Source organism: Salvelinus namaycush, unplaced genomic scaffold (assembly GCF_016432855.1).
Source record: "Salvelinus namaycush isolate Seneca unplaced genomic scaffold, SaNama_1.0 Scaffold1335, whole genome shotgun sequence".
Classification (NCBI taxonomy): Eukaryota; Metazoa; Chordata; class Actinopteri; order Salmoniformes; family Salmonidae; genus Salvelinus; species Salvelinus namaycush.
Genome location: NW_024058048.1, coordinates 1 through 7,500, shown reverse-complemented (window position 1 = coordinate 7,500; position 7,500 = coordinate 1).

Sequence of the window (7,500 nt, the reverse complement as noted above, 5' to 3'; positions counted from 1 at the left end):
GGAATAGGGCCCTGGTCTAAAGTAGAGGATTATATAGGGAATAGGGCCCTGGTCTACAGTAGAGTATTATATAGGGAATAGGGCCCTGGTCTAAAGTAGAGTATTATATAGGGAATAGGGCCCTGGTCTAAAGTAGAGCATTATATAGGGAATAGGGCCATTGTCTTAAGTGGAGTATTATATAGGGAATAGGGCCCTGGCCTAAAGTAGAGTATTATATAGGGAATAGGGCCCTGGTCTAAAGTAGAGTATTATATAGGGAATAGGGCCCTGCTTTACAGAAGAGTATTTTCATAGGGAATATGGCCCTGGTCTAAAGTAGAGTATTATATAGGGAATAGGGCCCTGGTCTAAAGTAGAGTATTATATAGGGAATAGGGCACTGGTCTACAGTAGAGTATTATATAGGGAATAGGGCCCTGGTCTACAGTAGAGTATTATATAGGGAATAGTGCCCTGGTCTAAAGTAGAGTATTATATAGGGAATAGTGCCCTGGTCTAAAGTAGAGTATTATATAGGGAATAGGGCCCTGGTCTAAGGTAGAGGATTATATCGGGAATAGGGCCCTGGTCTACAGTAGAGTATTATATAGGGAATAGGGCTCTGGTCTAAAGTACAGGATTATATAGGGAATAGGGCCCTGGTCTAAAGTAGCGTATTATATAGGGAATAGGGCCCTGGTCTAAAGTAGAGGATTATATAGGGAATAGGGCCCTGGTCTACAGTAGAGTATTATATAGGGAATAGGGCTCTGGTCTAAAGTAGAGTATTATATAGGGAATAGGGCCCTGGTCTAAAGTAGAGAATTATATAGGGAATAGGGCCATGGTCTTAAGTAGAGTATTATATAGGGAATAGGGCCCTGGCCTAAAGTAGAGTATTATATAGGGAATAGGGCCCTGGTCTTAAGTAGAGTATTTTATAGGGAACAGGGCCCTGGTCTAAAGTAGCATAATATATAGGGAATAGGGCCCTGGTCTAAAGTAGCATATAATATAGGGAATAGGGCCCTGGTCTAAAGTATAGTATTATATAGGGTATAGGCCCCTTGTTTAAAGAAGAGTATTATATAGGGAATATGGGTTTGGTCTAAAGTAGAGTATTATATTGGGAATAGGACCCTGGTCTAAAGTAGAGTATTATATAGGGAATAGGGCGCTGGTCTACAGTAGAGTATTATATAGGGAATAGGGCCCTGGTCTACAGTAGAGTATTATATAGGGAATAGGGCCATGGTCTAAAGTAGAGGATTATATCGGGAATAGGGCCCTGGTCTACAGTAGAGTATTATATAGGGAATAGGGCTCTGGTCTAAAGTAGAGTATTTTATAGGGAATAGGGCCCTGGTCTAAAGTAGAGTATTATATAGGGAATAGGGCCCTGGTCTAAAGTAGAGTATTATATAGGGAATAGGGCCCTGGTCTAAAGTAGCGTATTATATAGGGAATAGGGCCCTGGTCTAAAGTAGAGGATTATATAGGGAATAGGGCCCTGGTCTACAGTAGAGTATTATATAGGGAATAGGGCTCTGGTCTAAAGTAGAGTATTATATAGGGAATAGGGCCCTGGTCTAAAGTAGAGTAGTATATAGGGAATAGGGCCATGGTCTTAAGTAGAGTATTATATAGGGAATAGAGCCATGGTCTAAAGTAGAGTATTATATAGGGAATAGGGCCCTGGTCTAAAGTAGAGTATTATATAGGGAATAGGGCCCTGGTCTTAAGTAGAGTATTTTATAGGGAACAGGGCCCTGGTCTAAAGTATAGTATTATATAGGGAATAGGGCCCTGGTTTACAGAAGAGTATTATATAGGGAATATGGCCCTGGTCTAAAGTAGAGTATTATATAGGGAATAGGGCCCTGGTCTAAAGTAGAGTATTATATAGGGAATAGGGCACTGGTCTACAGTAGAGTATTATATAGGGAATAGGGCCCTGGTCTACAGTAGAGTATTATATAGGGAATAGTGCCCTGGTCTACAGTAGAGTATTATATAGGGAATAGGGCCCTGGTCTAAAGTAGAGGATTATATCGGGAATAGGGCCCTGGTCTACAGTAGAGTATTATATAGGGAATAGGGCTCTGGTCTAAAGTAGAGTATTATATAGGGAATAGGGCCCTGGTCTAAAGTAGAGTATTATATAGGGAATAGGGCCCTGGTCTAAAGTAGAGGATTATATAGGGAATAGGGCCCTGGTCTACAGTAGAGTATTATATAGGGAATAGGGCTCTGGTCTAAAGTAGAGTATTATATAGGGAATAGGGCCCTGGTCTAAAGTAGAGTATTATATAGGGAATAGGGCCCTGGCCTAAAGTAGAGTATTATATAGGGAATAGGGCCCTGGTCTAGAGTAGAGTATTATATAGGGAATAGGGCCCTGGTCTTAAGTAGAGTATTTTATAGGGAACAGGGCCCTGGTCTAAAGTAGCATATTATATAGGGAATAGGGCCCTGGTCTAAAGTAGCATATTATATAGGGAATAGGGCCCTGGTCTAAAGTATAGTATTATATAGGGTATAGACCCCTTGTTTAAAGAAGAGTATTATATAGGGAATATGGGTTTGGTCTAAAGTAGAGTATTATATTGGGAATAGGGCCCTGGTCTAAAGTAGAGTATTATATAGGGAATAGGGCACTGGTCTACAGTAGAGTATTATATAGGGAATAGGGCCCTGGTCTACAGTAGAGTACTATATAGGGAATAGGGCCCTGGTCTAAAGTAGAGTATTATATAGGGAATAGGGCCCTGGTCTAAAGTAGAGTATTATATAGGGAATATGGCCCTGGTCCAAAGTAGAGTAGTATATAGGGAATAGGGCCCTGGTCTAAAGTAGAGTATTATATAGGGAATAGGGCCCTGGTCTAAAGTAGAGTATTATATAGGGAATAGGGCCCTGGTCTAAAGTAGAGTATTGTATAGGGAATAGGGCCATGGTCTAAAGTAGAGGATTATATCGGGAATAGGGCCCTGGTCTAAAGTAGAGTATTATATAGGGAATAGGGCCCTGGTCTAAAGTAGAGTATTATATAGGGAATATGGGTTTGGTCTAAAGTAGAGTATTATATTGGGAATAGGGCTCTGGTCTACAGTAGAGTATTATATAGGGAATAGGGCTCTGGTCTAAAGTAGAGTATTATATAGGGAATATGGCCCTGGTCTAAAGTAGAGCATTATATAGGGAATAGGGCCATTGTCTTAAGTGGAGTATTATATAGGGAATAGGGCCCTGGCCTAAAGTAGAGTATTATATAGGGAATAGGGCCCTGGTCTAAAGTAGAGTATTATATAGGGAATAGGGCCCTGGTCTTAAGTAGAGTATTTTATAGGGAACAGGGCCCTGGTCTAAAGTAGGGTATTATATAGGGAATAGGGCCCTGGTCTAAAGTAGCGTATTATATAGGGAATAGGGCCCTGGTCTAAAGTATAGTATTATATAGGGAATAGGGCCCTGCTTTACAGAAGAGTATTTTCATAGGGAATATGGCCCTGGTCTAAAGTAGAGTATTATATAGGGAATAGGGCCCTGGTCTAAAGTAGAGTATTATATATGGAATAGGGCCCTGGTCTACAGTAGAGTATTATATAGGGAATAGGGCCCTGGTCTACAGTAGAGTATTATATAGGGAATAGGGCCCTGGTCTAAAGTAGAGTATTATATAGGGAATAGGGCCCTGGTCTAAAGTAGAGGATTATATAGGGAATAGGGCCCTGGTCTACAGTAGAGTATTATATAGGGAATAGGGCTCTGGTCTAAAGTAGAGTATTATATAGGGAATAGGGCCATGGTCTAAAGTAGCGTATTATATAGGGAATAGGGCCCTGGTCTAAAGTAGAGGATTATATAGGGAATAGGGCCCTGGTCTACAGTAGAGTATTATATAGGGAATAGGGCTCTGGTCTAAAGTAGAGTATTATATAGGGAATAGGGCCCTGGTCTAAAGTAGAGCATTATATAGGGAATAGGGCCATTGTCTTAAGTGGAGTATTATATAGGGAATAGGGCCCTGGCCTAAAGTAGAGCATTATATAGGGAATAGGGCCATTGTCTTAAGTGGAGTATTATATAGGGAACAGGGCCCTGGCCTAAAGTAGAGTATTATATAGGGAATAGGGCCCTGGTCTAAAGTAGGATATTATATAGGGAATAGGGCCCTGGTCTAAAGTAGCATATTATATAGGGAATAGGGCCCTGGTCTAAAGTATAGTATTATATAGGGAATAGGGCCCTGCTTTACAGAAGAGTATTTTCATAGTGAATATGGCCCTGGTCTAAAGTAGAGTATTATATAGGGAATAGGGCCCTGGTCTAAAGTAGAGTATTATATAGGGAATAGGGCACTGGTCTACAGTAGAGTATTATATAGGGAATAGGGCCCTGGTCTACAGTAGAGTATTATATAGGGAATAGTGCCCTGGTCTAAAGTAGAGTATTATATAGGGAATAGGGCCCTGGTCTAAAGTAGAGGATTATATCGGGAATAGGGCCCTGGTCTACAGTAGAGTATTATATAGGGAATAGGGCCCTGGTCTAAAGTAGAGTATTATATAGGGAATAGGGCCCTGGTCTAAAGTAGAGTATTATATAGGGAATAGGGCCCTGGTCTAAAGTACAGGATTATATAGGGAATAGGGCCCTGGTCTAAAGTAGCGTATTATATAGGGAATAGGGCCCTGGTCTAAAGTAGAGGATTATATAGGGAATAGGGCCCTGGTCTACAGTAGAGTATTATATAGGGAATAGGGCTCTGGTCTAAAGTAGAGTATTATATAGGGAATAGGGCCCTGGTCTAAAGTAGAGAATTATATAGGGAATAGGGCCATGGTCTTAAGTAGAGTATTATATAGGGAATAGGGCCCTGGCCTAAAGTAGAATATTATATAGGGAATAGGGCCCTGGTCTTAAGTAGAGTATTTTATAGGGAACAGGGCCCTGGTCTAAAGTAGCATAATATATAGGGAATAGAGCCCTGGTCTAAAGTAGCATATTATATAGGGAATAGGGCCCTGGTCTAAAGTATAGTATTATATAGGGTATAGGCCCCTTGTTTAAAGAAGAGTATTATATAGGGAATATGGGTTTGGTCTAAAGTAGAGTATTATATTGGGAATAGGACCCTGGTCTAAAGTAGAGTATTATATAGGGAATAGGGCCCTGGTCTACAGTAGAGTATTATATAGGGAATAGGGCCCTGGTCTACAGTAGAGTATTATATAGGGAATAGGGCCCTGGTCTGCAGTAGAGTATTATATAGGGAATAGGGCCCTGGTCTAAAGTAGAGTATTATATAGGGAATAGGGCCCTGGTCCAAAGTAGAGTATTATATAGGGAATAGGGCCCTGGTCTAAAGTAGAGTATTATATAGGGAATAGGGCCCTGGTCTTAAGTAGAGTATTATATAGGGATTAGGGCCCTGGTCTAAAGTAGAGTATTGTATCGGGAATAGGGCCATGGTCTAAAGTAGAGGATTATATCGGGAATAGGGCCCTGGTCTACAGTAGAGTATTATATAGGGAATAGGGCTCTGGTCTAAAGTAGAGTATTTTATAGGGAATAGGGCCCTGGTCTAAAGTAGAGTATTATATAGGGAATAGGGCCCTGGTCTAAAGTAGAGGATTATATAGGGAATAGGGCCCTGGTCTAAAGCAGCGTATTATATAGGGAATAGGGCCCTGGTCTAAAGTAGAGGATTATATAGGGAATAGGGCCCTGGTCTACAGTAGAGTATTATATAGGGAATAGGGCTCTGGTCTAAAGTAGAGTATTATATAGGGAATAGGGCCCTGGTCTAAAGTAGAGTATTATATAGGGAATAGGGCCATGGTCTTAAGTAGAGTATTATATAGGGAATAGAGCCATGGTCTAAAGTAGAGTATTATATAGGGAATAGGGCCCTGGTCTAAAGTAGAGTATTATATAGGGAATAGGGCCCTGGTCTTAAGTAGAGTATTTTATAGGGAACAGGGCCCTGGTCTAAAGTATAGTATTATATAGGGAATAGGGCCCTGGTTTACAGAAGAGTATTATATAGGGAATATGGCCCTGGTCTAAAGTAGAGTATTATATAGGGAATAGGGCCCTGGTCTAAAGTAGAGTATTATATAGGGAATAGGGCACTGGTCTACAGTAGAGTATTATATAGGGAATAGGGCCCTGGTCTACAGTAGAGTATTATATAGGGAATAGTGCCCTGGTCTACAGTAGAGTATTATATAGGGAATAGGGCCCTGGTCTAAAGTAGAGGATTATATCGGGAATAGGGCCCTGGTCTACAGTAGAGTATTATATAGGGAATAGGGCTCTGGTCTAAAGTAGAGTATTATATAGGAATAGGGCCTCTGGTCTAAAGTAGAGTATTATATAGGGAATAGGGCCCTGGTCTCATGTACAGGATTGTATAGGGAATAGGGCCCTGGTCTAAAGTAGCGTATTATATAGGGAATAGGGCCCTGGTCTAAAGTAGAGGATTATATAGGGAATAGGGCCCTGGTCTACAGTAGAGTATTATATAGGGAATAGGGCTCTGGTCTAAAGTAGAGTATTATATAGGGAATAGGGCCCTGGTCTAAAGTAGAGTATTATATAGGGAATAGGGCCCTGGTCTACAGTAGAGTATTATATAGGGAATAGGGCCCTGGTCTAAAGTAGAGTATTATATAGGGAATAGGGCCCTGGTCTAAAGTAGAGGATTATATCGGGAATAGGGCCCTGGTCTACAGTAGAGTATTATATAGGGAATAGGGCCCTGGTCTAAAGTAGAGTATTATATAGGGGAATAGGGCCATGGTCTAAAGTAGCGTATTATATAGGAATAGGGCCCCTGGTCTAAAGTAGAGGATTATATAGGGAATAGGGCCCTGGTCTACAGTAGAGTATTATATAGGGAATAGGGCTCTGGTCTAAAGTAGAGTATTATATAGGGAATAGGGCCCTGGTCTAAAGTAGAGCATTATATAGGGAATAGGGCCATTGTCTTAAGTGGAGTATTATATAGGGAATAGGGCCCTGGCCTAAAGTAGAGCATTATATAGGGAATAGGGCCATTGTCTTAAGTGGAGTATTATATAGGGAATAGGGCCCTGGCCTAAAGTAGAGTATTATATAGGGAATAGGGCCCTGGTCTAAAGTAGGATATTATATAGGGAATAGGGCCCTGGTCTAAAGTAGCATATTATATAGGGAATAGGGCCTGGTCTAAAGTATAGTATTATATGGGAATAGGGCACTGGTCTACAGTAGAGTATTATATAGGGAATAGGGCCCTGGTCTACAGTAGAGTATTATATAGGGAATAGGGCCCTGGTCTAAAGTAGAGGATTATATAGGGAATAGGGCCCTGGTCTACAGTAGAGTATTATATAGGGAATAGGGCACTGGTCTACAGTAGAGTATTATATAGGGAATAGGGCCCTGCTTTACAGAAGAGTATTTTATAGTGAATATGGCCCTGGTCTAAAGTAGAGTATTATATAGGGAATAGGGCCTGGTCTAAGTAAG